Below are 12560 nucleotides of genomic sequence, written 5' to 3'. Positions count from 1 at the left end.
ACCATGTTACTTTTAATTTCCAAGATCATTATTCTCTGATTCTTACTTTTTTATAGCTCTGTCTTATTGCATTAATTCCATGTGGGTTGGTTTTGATTATTTTCATTTTTATTCTTGTCCTTGCATTTGTTTCCCCTATGATTTTTTTCTCATTTGTTCTGGTTTCATATTCATTGGCCATCTATTTGTATTTAAGAGTAAGGCACTAAAAAGCTCACTGCAAGTTCCATGTTTACAGAGCAGAGGAAGTAGGGCTGCTGAGGGTTCACTCTAGTTTTGTTGTTTTTGTTGTTGTGGGACCTCAGATGTATTTATAGGAATTTTCTCTAGGGATCTTCATTTCACCCAGAGAGGAGTCCTTTAATATGCTTCCTATATTGGTAATTACTTAACTATCCCAGAATCAGGGTAGGTAAAAAGAGCATAGGGTCTCACTGTTTGGTATGCACAGTAGTTAATTAAATTTGTTTTCAGCTGAACATTTTACCCCTTCCCTCTTTTTTTGCCTGATATCCCTAAATCAGGAATACTGTTCATTTACTTCAATTTCTCCCAAGGAAAAATGTCCAGTATCTGGCAAGGACTTCATCTTGCCATAAGGGGCAGGGAAAGTTAAGCGAGGCTGTCGTTTCTTTTACAGACTTTCAATCAGTACCTTATTGTCAGCCCTAGGCCCTAATTCAAAGTCTCCAATTCCAGAGCCTGTCTGGGATTTGGGGGGATAAACTAGCTTTTTCTTCCCAGTATCTACTCCCAACCTCCTTTAAGGCACTTAAGTATCAACTTTCTCCGCTATACTAAGTCAGTTGCCCCAGGTCTGCTTGTTTTTCACCCTCCAAAAATTGGTTGGCATCTCCCATCTGCTGTTGCCTCTTCTCAGGTTTACCATTTCTGTAGTGGTGTCTCAGTGGGACGGACAGTAAACACATGTTCAGTCCACCAAATTCTAATCTAAAATCCCTGTAACTAAATCTTACGACCATACAAATTGCCCCAAAAGATGAGCCTTTATCAATTTTTTAAACACCTGTAATTGTTCTGTTTTCATAGACACATCTGATTAGCTACTTTTCCAATGATAAGATACCTTTCTAATGATTTCAATGTTTATCATTTTCTTTTTTAAGTATAAAAAACTTATTCAAGAGAATCTTTTCTGGATACCACAAAAACACTTAACTTATTGACTTACTGAATCTTAAAAGATGGTATAATTTAGAACACTAGATTATAATTAAACAAACAAAACACAGATTTTCATGCAATAAGGGTGTTTTTATTGTCTCCTTCTTGCCACTTCGAATCTAGTCAATGGTGACCTGAGCTGACAGGTATTTGCCTTGATAACGATCAAGTGCTTTCCAAGAAGACCTTTGACTACCACACAAAATCATTGTCCATATTGGAGTCTTAGCTGTTTTGCTTCTAAAGATACACGAAGGAGGGATGATCGGAACATTTAAAAAATAATTAAGCATAGGATTTTTCTCACATTCAAAGGATTACAACTTTTTTGACTACCATCGAGAGGATACTAATCTGAAGACTCTTAGCCTAAAGATTTTGATCTTTAAAGATGAAAACTCATCACATCTCCTAAACACTAAATTCATAGTTATAGAAATAAGAAATAGCTATAGAGTAAAAATAAGAGAAAACTAATATAATACTTTTGATCTAATTCCACTCAAAAGGAGCACATCTTCCATACATATTTTTGCCTCCTGCTATTAGTCATGACCACCCTGAAAGGAAAAACATTTTTTTTCCTAATAAAGAAAAATGATTCCTATGAGGAAAAAAATTAAAATGTCCTATTTCTTGAGCTGGGTAGCAGTTGCATGGATATTCACTTTTTAATAATTAATTGAACTGTACATTTACATTTCAGAAGCTATATAGGTGTTATATTTTACAATAAAAAGACTTTCAACAGTTAAAAGAGAAATAAAAAGGTAGAAATTTAATTTGTCATAAAACAGTGCTTTACTCTCATTTGGCCATGTATTAGACACACTGACAGTGATAAAAGAAGAAAACTCATCATGATTTATCTTAAGTGCCTAAACCAGAGTCCCACCAAATTTCAATAGTCACCTTAGTTGTTTTATTTGAAATACTTTCTTTAAAAAAGTTCTTAAACTTCACAGTTGACCTTGCATCCCTTAAGGTAATATTGAGACTACTGCATACGACTACTTATATTCAAAAAGCTTTCACATGAAGTACCTGGGAAATAGAACGGTCATCATTTTCTCCTATGCTGCAGATAAGGAAACTAAGGCTCTCAAGAGCTATTAGTAAGGTCACCAATAGCGACAGAATCAGGACTAGTTTCAAGTATCACGTGTCTAATGAGGGCTCCTTACACATCTTATGAGGAGAAAGAACTTTCCACTTTTCCAAAGTGCTGAATTCAAAAACACGATATCAAAGCTGGGTGCGGGCGGGGTGGGGCGGGGGTTCTCCTCTGACATCTGTGGGTTTCCTGAGGTTCCCTGGAAGCACGGAAAGAGCCACTGGGCATGGCTGTAACACTGATTAACTAAGGACTTATGCTCAAACCATTCTGAGTCATTATACTCACTTCTAGTTAACACAAAAATTCACCTGCTGCTTCAGAAGTTAGTTTAACTGAAGTACAAACAAGAAAGTTAAGAGTGGCGAATACTTTATGTTTAAAGGGAACAGATATCTCTTTCCCATTCTTACATAGTTTCCAAAGGAGGGACATTCCTGACCCACTCCTGTCCTCGTGCCCTCATCATCTCCGTCCTCAGAGAGGCGAAGCGATTCATTTGACAGCCATGGGTCTGTTTTTCAGTTCTCAAATGGAGTTTTTCTCTCAAAGATAATAGGCATGAGCGATTTGGCCTCTTAATCTTTTTCTTTGTCTGGGCAGTGGCAGGCAGAAACTTGGTTATTTCTGCTCTGCAGTCTCTAACTTTGCATCTGGTAGGGGGGGAGTCCAGACGAGGGTGCAGATGGTGCACAGGACGGCTTCGGGCTGCATACTAAGCTATGTTCTCCAATATGACTTTCATAAATAACCAAGTTAATATTTTGCTTATTGACTGACTCTTATCCGTTCCTTGATTGGTGAGGAAAAACTGGTGCTTTTCCGGTGTCCGCCTCAAAGGTGCCATTACCTGCCTTTTAGTTAGAAGTCTGAGCACATGGACTTGACTCCACAGCTCTCCTTGAGTGGAGTTCCAGGCCCACAGACACTGGTGTTCTAAAAGCAGTGGGTGATATGGCAGATAAAATACTGCTATGAGCAATTTTTCAGATTTTATTGCCTATATTTTATTCTAGGAGTTTTATGGCTTCAGATTTAAGTTTTTAATCGCTTTTGAATTTATTCTTGTGTGTGGTATAAGAAGGTGGTCTAGTTTCATTTTTCTCCATGTATCTGTCTACTTTTCCCAACACCACTTATTGAATAAACTACCTTTAACCCATCATATAGGCTTGCTTCCCCTGTTGAATATTAATTGACTATAAAGGTGCAGGTTTATTTCGGGGCTTTCTATTCTGTTCCATTGAGCTATGTTTCTAATGCAGTACCATGTTGTTTTGATTAATATGGCCTTATATTATAGTTTGATACTGGGTAGCATGATTCCCTCAACTTTGTTGTTCTTTCTCAGGATCACTGTTGCTATGCGGGGCCTTGTGGTTCCACATAAATTTTTAAAATATTTGTTCTAGTTCTGTGAAATACGTCATTGAAATCGTGATAGGAATTGCATTGAATCTATAGATTTCTTTGGGTAGCATGGACATTTTGATGATGTTAATTCTTCCTGTCCATGAACATAGTATGTGCCTCCATTTACTTGTATCCTCTTCAATTTCTTTCTTCAGTGTCTTATAATTTTCTGAGTGCAGGTCTTTTACATCCTTTGTTAGATTTATTCCTAGGTATTTCTGAAGCAATTGTGAATGGGATTGTTTTCTTAATTTCTCTTTCTGTTACTTCATTATTGGCATATGAAAATGGAACTGATTTCTGGATATTAATTTTTTACCTTGCTGCTTTGCTGAATTCATTGATCAAGTCTAGTAGTTTCTTGGTGGAATCTTTGAGGTTCTTTATGTATAGCATCATGACATCTGCAAATAAAGACAGTTTTACTTTTTCCTTTCCAATTTGGATGCCTTTTATATCTTCTTGTCTGACTGCTGTGGCTAGGACTTCCCATACTACGATGAATAAGAGAGGTAAAAGAAGACATCTCTGTATTCCTCTCAATCTTAAGGGGAACGCTTGTAGTTTTTGCCCATTGAGTATGATGCTGGCAATGGGTTTTTCACATACAGCCTTTCCTCAGTGGAGCTCTCCTCAGTGGAGTTCCAGGCCCACAAACACTGGTATTCTAAAAGTAGAGGACAAGCTGAATGGTGAGGAAGCATTCTAAGATTTTGTTCAGTGGATCCTTTACTTCTACTGCCCTATTGAGCAATACTAAACTGAAATTCAGAGATTCCAATTCTTTCCAGAAACACACATCTGTGATCTGGGTAAGCTGTAATCTTTCCAGAAAGTCTTTAAAAGATGTTAGCTTCCTCATCTTTTAAATGAAGAAATAACTCCCTTATATTTAAGGTACTTTCCAAGTCTACGTATTAAAAGCTTAGAAAGGCTTTAATAATAAATGTACTCCACAATTTTTTTTATTATTGTTCAACTACAGTTGTCTCCATTTTCCCGCCACCATTTTCTCCCCCCCCACCCACCCCAACTCCACCCTCAATCCTTCCCCACTTCAGCTTTGTCCATGGGTCCAAATCTATGGATTAAAAGCTCGGAAAGGCTTTAATAGTAAATACATTCCAAAATGTTTAAAAGACAATGACATTGAAATATAATCATTTCAACATCTTGACCTCCTAGTTCCTTAAGATCAATGACCTTCTACCTCATGCCTATGTCACTTTACCACCCTCAAATTCAGGCGCATTGAGAATTTACATCATCACTCATAACTGACCCCTCCATAATAAGACACTCTGAAAGTTCCCCATGCCCTTTGCCACTAGCCTCAGAACCACCCCTCCACATTACCATTTGTCTCTTTTCTTTATTCTTCCTAAACCAGCCACTCACTATACATTCTAATTTCACATCTCCTGCTCATTTTCCCAGCCCATCAACACTCTGATTTCACTTGCATGTGTTCTTAACAAGGACCTGTATGGAGTTGGCAGTTTCCATGATACTCACACCATCTCCACTTCCAACTTTCTGAGCACTGCTGGAGAAAGCCATAAATACAGGGAAGATCTGTTCTATCACAAGGCCAAGGCCTTTTAACAACTTATCAAGGCCCTCATCCCTGTTGGCTCCTGTCACATGCAAATCCACAGCTACTCCAAATCCTTCCCACTCTCCTCTACCTCCCAACTTACTTTCAGCAAATCAACTAGCCTCCTCTGTTAATTTTTTTTCCCCAACAGAAAGGAACCAACCCACTTTGAATGCAGCCACTCTCCCTCTCAGCTTCCAACTTTCCTCTCCAAACCTTAGTTCTCTTTGTCTTCATTTAACCTCTTTTTCCTTCCATGACACATCTGTTTATCCATGAATAACTATACCTGTGTCATGACGAAGGTCACCAAAAAATGTATTATTCAAAAAGAGACTTTCTGTTAGAATAAAAGTGGACACTATTTGTCCAAATATTTGTTAATATATCATTCCATAATTAGACTGGGATAGCAGTTGTGAACCGAGGCTGTCCCGGGCAATCAGGACGCATGGTCACCCTATCTTGCTCCTATCCTTCCTACCTGCGGAGGGCCTGGTACATTAATTACCCTCCCACTCCCTCTCTTGATCTTCAGTTCCTCCTTCTCCACTGACAGCTACAACATTCTCGAACTTAAGGTTTTGCTTTTTAAGAAAGTTTCACTGGCACTCCCACGGCTTCCAGTCACTGACCTCTCAGATTTTCACAGGCCAGTCATAGCTGACAGGAACCGCCCCATCTCCTTTCCCATTCAGGCACACTCTCCAGGTACCTGGCTGACTTCCCTCTCCACTGCTGCACTGCCCCCAGTCTCCACGGCGGGCGACTGACAATTGTCTCATTAACAAATCTCATGACCTCTTCCCAGTCTTCAGTGTCAGCCCCTCTACTAATCAGCCTCCTCCAAAGTCGCCTTTGTCATCTTTTTTTCCCCCAACCCAATCTCTTCCTCTTGCTTCTTTCTTCTCAGTGTCCTTTCAGCCTCTATCTGTCTCCCCGTCTAAGAGCACAAATAATGGTTTACCAAGGCCCTACTCTGGCCTTTTATTCTTTCCCCCCACACTCTGACCCCTTCTCACAGCTTCACCATCCCCTCAAAAGGATGTCCCCAAATCTTCCTCTATTTCCAATGGCTCCCATCCATCTGGATTGTCCATAGGCAGAAAAACATGAAAATATCCAAATTCAAACTTATAATCATTTCCATTAATTATACAAATTTCTACTGACTGCACACTACTTGTGGTGCCTTTACTTGTGGCCCTTCCTGACTATTTCAATTCCTGCTATTGCCACCCAAAGTCACTCAGTTTCAGCTTTGATTTCCCCCTCGATTCCCTCACCCAATTAGCCAACAAGCCCTGCTGCATTTATTCCTACAAGGTCACACCCAACGCACCTACCGCTACCATAATTCAGGTTCTTGCTGCTTCTCTTCTGGAGAATATTTTCATAACTTTCTACCTAGGACTACCCATTGCTCCTCTCACGCAGGTTCATCTTAAAGCATAGCTTTAATTATATCATCCCCCACTTAAAATACCTTTGATGATTAGCTACTGCCTACTAAACTGGCTCCTTCAGCCAGCAATCAAGATAGTCACCAGATGGTCCTAACCTGAACATCAGCCTTCTGTCCCACTATCCTCTCCCCAGGACTCTGTGCCTCCAGCTTCACCACATTCCCCTCCATTCCTGGATATCCTTCACGTCTTAGTACAGGTTGGTCCCCACATCCCTGCCAGCTGAAGTCCTACCAGTTCTTTAAGGCTTTACTCAAAATTCTTTAATAAAGTCTTCTCCAATTTTTCCTTCTCTGTAGTCACAAAGCATTTTTGATAGGCCTCTGCAACCGTTCTTCCAGTATGTAACATAGCGTTTGGTTACCTATCTTATGCTCCCTACATATGATTCTTCAGCCTCTCAGTGAAACAGTGTCCATGTCTGATTAACCTATATCCTCCTTATACTGCCTGGTATATAGTAACCTGAGACACTGGAACATTAAGGGAATATTAAGTTAACTTTGTATCCATTATATAGCACGTAAAATAATGAAAATGTACTTAACGTCATCAAAGTTAACTATGCTAAATTCTTAGGAACGCCTAGAAACTAGCCACTTTTGCAAGGTCCTCTTGTTAGGTCACTGTGAATCATTTTATTTAAACTAAAGCTACAGTCGAATAATGCATTCTTTATGGGTTCCTTAAACCACAGAGATGGACAAAATCTTAGAGGTCATTCCATTCCTTTTCCGCTCTCATCTCAACCCCCAATTCTCCAGGTGAGAAAAATGAAGCTTTGAGAGATTAAGCTGTTCCCATGGCCACATCCATCAGAAGTCATGATTACAGCTGTTACCGTTCATTGAGAGCCTAGTGTACACCAGACACTTTACATACGTTATGCCAGTCCTACAAATCCTTCTGCGTTAAGCGGTACTACCCCCATTTTGGAGATGAGAGAATGCTCAGAAAAGTTAGGCAGCTTGCTACCGAGAGCCAGCCCTGTTAGGAGCAGAGCTGAGCTTCAGCCCCAATTCTATCCACTGTCAAAGCCTAGGCTTTCCTAATTGACACTGCAGCAGAGGCAAGACCTACCATGTATCTTTCCTACTGTTTCCCCAGTTAAGCTAACTAAGCCAGCATGCACACTTATAAGTTATAAGCCATTTTACTGGAAATTCTGGAGACATGAAAATTAAAGAGTAGCTTCTTTACTATAAAAGTTCTAAGGTTAATTACTGCCAGCATTCCGACTGTCAGAAAACTTCTTCAATCTGGGAAAGAGATATGCTTTCCTACATTTTCGATTCTTAAGTATATTTTCAACGTAAAATACATTGTTTGTCCAACCACATTCAACAAGTACTTGTGGAGCCCCTAGATGTCTAAGGCACATGAGAGGGTATAAGATAAGAGTTTACTCTGAGAGTTCACAAGAGGCAGACAATCAACTAATGGCAGAAGTCACTCTTCCTCCACTTAAGGAAGCTTTGGCTAATTCAGGGACTTCTGACAATAAGTCAGAACCCTTGGTTTTTATCCTTGTGCCACGTCTTGGTCAAGCAACCTCACTGTGCCTTAGTTTCCTCAGAAAGTGGTTTGTAAAAAGGAATGAAGTATGCCAAGCAATTTCAAGGTCCTTTTTAGCTTTAAATTTCTCTAAGCTCACTCATGTGATTATGCTTCTGTAAAGCGACCACAATGACTGTTAGTGAAAGGGGACTGCTCGGTGCCCAATCTTCTAGGTGACTTTGGACGTACTGAGTTCTTAATACTGCTACAAGACTAAAGCTGACTAATACGCTTCCAAAGTTTATTGTTTATTCTAATATAAAGTTTACTAAAGTTTACCCTCTAAGGAGGTAGTAGCAAGCACTACATTCAAATTGTTCTCCCATTTATATCATTGGCTTATTATTATAGCTTTAATTTGTTATGCTCAAATTGTTTAAAATATAATTTAAGTAACTTCTTTGATCTACTTTTCCAGTGGAGTTCAGTTAGCAACATTAACAATAACAAAGCAGAGTTAAGACCTCTGCAGAGATGTAAATCTTATATTCATTTAGCTAAATCAATACTTCATATTAAGTTCTACCTGCTATGGACCTTCCCAAACTGCAGCTAAATTTGAGGTTGGGCCATAGGCGTTGGAGAGAGAAGGCTATAGAAATGTCAGTATGTTAAATATCAGTATTTTTGCTGATTCCATTTCAATATCCTGCACTTTTTTTTCAACTAGGACAGATAATATTTTTAATCCTCCACTGACTTAGACAGTAACACACTTTCCCATGACAAGGCTCCACATGCCTTCTCTTTCTTCATATTCAGCATCTTAGGACGTGATGCGCAAACCTATCTTGTGCTGTAAGTTAACCGCACAGAGGAAGAAGTCAACCAAAAAAATTCGAAGAAAAAAAATGAGAACTGTACCGTCTTAGTGCCTGGCCCATAAAGGCACTGAACTTTAACTATCAAAGATATTTCTACTAAGAAATCAGGAAAAATGAATTACTTTATTCACTAGTCAACAAATACTGCGTGCCTAATATATGCCAGGCATAGTTCTAGGTGCTAAAGTTACAGCAGTGAACAAAACAGGCAAAAATTCTTGCAAGCCCTGGTTGGTGTGGCTCAGCTGGACTGAGTGCCAGACCGTGAAACAAAAGGTTGCCGGTTTGACTCCCAGTCCGGGCACATGCCTGGATTGCCTGCCAGGCAAGCTGGACCCCCACTCCCCAGAGGCAAGGGATAGTTATTTCGCTCCCTCTTTCCCCCTCCCTACCTCTGTCTCTAAAGATAAATAAATAAAATCTTTAAAAAAAAATTCCTGCCAGAGTAGGGGTTTACATCCTAATGCCGAGAGCGCATTTAAAGAACACCTAAAATAAAATCATTTCATAGAGTGATTAAATACTATGAAGACAATGAAACAGGACTAGGAGGAGTGAAGGGGTAAGAAGCTACTTAAAGTGATCAAGAGGGCCTTCTTTGCTAAGTACAGTCCTAAGTGATGAGAAAATTTTAAGGGTTAGTTGGGGTGGAAATGAGTCAAGTTAGCCTTTCAAGGGAGGTCACAATGGTCAAAAGTTTTTTATTAATGGCAAATTATTAGGATTTGGCTTTTCACCCCTGCCCCCTCCAACTCTTTAAGTAGGACTTCTCTACTTAGAAGCCACTTACTTTTCTTTTAAGAGCCACCAACTTTTCAAGTTTTGCTGATGACTTTAGCGGTACTTAAGTAGAGGCAGTTACTAGAAGGATTCTCTCAGAGCCCAAAACCTCACTTGACACCATCCAAATTCTGAATGAGACAGGACCCAGCTCTGCAGCGAATCAGCGCTCCTCCACCGACTCATTAATGCTGCCAGGTGGACTCTTGTAACCTTTCCAAGAATGTGGAACAAGCCTCGGGAAATCTGCGGAACCTGACACCCCCGAAAGTTGCCCCCAAATCGCGGAAGGGGAGAAAAAATAAACCGTCACCCTTTTGCATTAACTCTTCCCCGCCCCTCCAGGCGTCATTGCTGCAGTAGGACCGCTAACCCTGGGTCAGAGGCACGCGGCGAGTACGCGCGCGTGTATACCCCGCAGGAATCATCGGTGCCCGGTTCGCGGGGCGATGATTCATTCAACGTTTTGGAGCTCACGGTCACACGTTCTGGGCGTACTACGACGGCCGTACACGCAGCTTCCTTAATATTAAACAAATGTTTCAAAGTACAAACGCCGGGAGCCAGAAACACGTAGACCCAAGCCAGGCGGCGGAGAGGAAAGGCACGTTTCGGCTGCTCTCTAAGTGTTCCCGGGTCCGGGAGGGGAGCGACAGGCACATTTGTCCGCCCCTTCGGTCCTCACCTCCATTCCACCCCTGCAAGCGCACGGGCGGCGCCCGCAGGGGGCGCGGCGGACGCACAGGTGGGTCCCCGCCCGGCTCTGCCTCCTGCCCCTCCCGCCACTCGCGGCAGGCCGACGCTCCCTCGCCAACGCGCCTCCCGCTCGCCCCTTTCCTCTCCGTGACATCTTATATAATAACCCGAGCGAATCAAAACGGAAGCGACGCGCGTTGCTGGGGCCCGTCCCCCAGCGGGGACCAGATGCTTGCGTCCCCCGCCTTCAGCCCCCGCACTAGGCGCCGGGGCGCGCGGCTTCGGGGCGGGGGAAGGGCCCGAGCGCCGACTCGGCTCGTCCCTCCTCGGAGAAGGCGCTGCTGTGGCCGGTCCCCGTCAGGAAGCAGCGAGCGTCACCAACTGCGTCAGCTTCTTCAAACACATTTCATGGTCTCCCTCCAGCCAGGGAGCCGGCTGCTCCCTTGGCGGGGCCGCGGCCGCGGCTGGAGGGAAGCCCTCTGGGGAGGAGAAAGTTCCTCGGGGCCCTCCCCTCGCCCGCACAGTGCCCGGTCCCGCCGCGCCACCCGCTCGCACCAATGTCAGGTTGGGCAACTTGTGACCCCCGGGGGCCGGGCCGCCCCTCCCGACCGCCAGGCTCCCCGAGAGCCGGGAGCCTCCCCCAGTCCAGTGGAAAAGAGCGACGTCAGAAACTTCCCCGGGCCGCGCCAGGCGGGGAAGCCGCCCGGGTTCCCGCACATCGCCCTTACCTTGTTCTCGAGAGGCCACGATCCGGGCGGGCCGCGCGGGGCGCGTGGTGCGCGAGCGCGCGCGCGTGGGGCGGTAGGTGAGGGAGCCCGCGCCGGCGGGGGCGGGGCGGGGCGGCGGGGGTGCGAGAGGCGAGGGGCGGGGGGGTTGGGCTGGGCCGGCCGGCCAGGCGGGCGGGCGCGAGCAGAGCGGAGCCGGCTACAGCGGCGGCGGGCGCGGGGCGAGCGCGCCCAGGGGGCGGAGGAGTTGCCGTGGGTTTGTTTACGCATTGCTGCCCGGCTCGGGGCACAGCCCGCACTCCCTGATTGGACACAAACTGGGGCACAGCCTCTCGCTGCCGCCCGCCAGGCCTCCTCGAGCAGCCGCCGCGCAGCTCCGGGAGCACCCTGCCCGGCACGGCCCGCGGCGGCGCCCGGGCCTGGAGGGGACGAACCGCCGCGGCTGCCAGGGGCGGCCGTGGAGCCCACATGTTTGCCCAGAGCTCTCAATCGCCCACCTGTAGTGGCCGATTGGCAAGGAGATATTCGAAACTTGTGACGCCGGAGACTGTATATCACCCAACCATAGAAGGGGCACTCACCCCCTCCCCCCAGACGGAGGAAACTTGCCCTTGAATGGATAGAAAGGAAGCTCAAATGTAGATCTGCCCCTTGGGCGATGGTCGCGCCGGGGCTTCCTGTATAAGCTATCCCCGGGAGCTGCAGTTTCTTCCCCTCCGGCTCCCAGCTTCTCTGCTTGTAATCCATCCCTTTGCGCAGCAAAGTTGCCATCCCAGAAATGACCTTGCCTCGTGGTGCTCGAGATCCTCCAATGACTCCTCATGTTCTCAAGCCCCAATCCCTTAGTCTCAAAGTCCTTCAGGCCAGGCCTCTACCTTTCAGTCTCCTCTCCACTGCCCAAACATCACCCCCGCAGCCTGGTCTACAGACAACATTTCAGATGTCTCTGTCCCTTCACGACTGATTTTGATCCCGCTCTGTTCTCTACCAGGAAACCCGAAAATCCCAGAGCTCCCTTCACTTGTCAAACCCTCAGACTCAGCTTGTCTTCTGTATCCATCCCCCTCCCCTCCCACCCCCGGCAGAATCCACCCTATGGCTGGCATCAGCATGGCTTGAGGGTCAGCCTGTGCCTACTCTGGGCCCCCAGTCGGCTGTGGATTCCTGAAGAACAGGAGCCTGGTTCTGATTGGGCTCTGGAGA

At 44.6% G+C, this 12560-nt stretch overlaps 1 protein-coding gene across 4 annotated transcripts in view; it reads right to left on the bottom strand.

Moving 5' to 3' along the window:
• Positions 1–11474, bottom strand: part of PCGF5 (polycomb group ring finger 5) — a 109178-nt gene extending 97704 nt beyond the window's left edge. For 2 of the 4 annotated variants that reach the window (XM_054572835.1, XM_054572836.1), the window contains exons 1-2: positions 11361–11474; positions 4032–4116 (exon numbers count right to left, since the gene is read on the bottom strand). The gene's annotated coding sequence lies outside the window, so the exon portion shown is untranslated. The remainder of the gene's footprint in view (positions 1–4031; positions 4117–11360) is intronic. The other 2 variants (XM_054572839.1, XM_054572834.1) reach the window with 1 other exon arrangement.
• Positions 11475–12560: the final 1086 nt, after the last annotated feature.

This window comes from Pteronotus mesoamericanus, unplaced genomic scaffold (assembly GCF_021234165.1).
Source record: "Pteronotus mesoamericanus isolate MK-2021 breed Mesoamerican mustached bat unplaced genomic scaffold, CSHL_Meso_final contig_24, whole genome shotgun sequence".
Lineage (NCBI taxonomy): Eukaryota > Metazoa > Chordata > Mammalia > Chiroptera > Mormoopidae > Pteronotus > Pteronotus mesoamericanus.
This window is presented reverse-complemented; position numbering and strand designations above follow the sequence as displayed.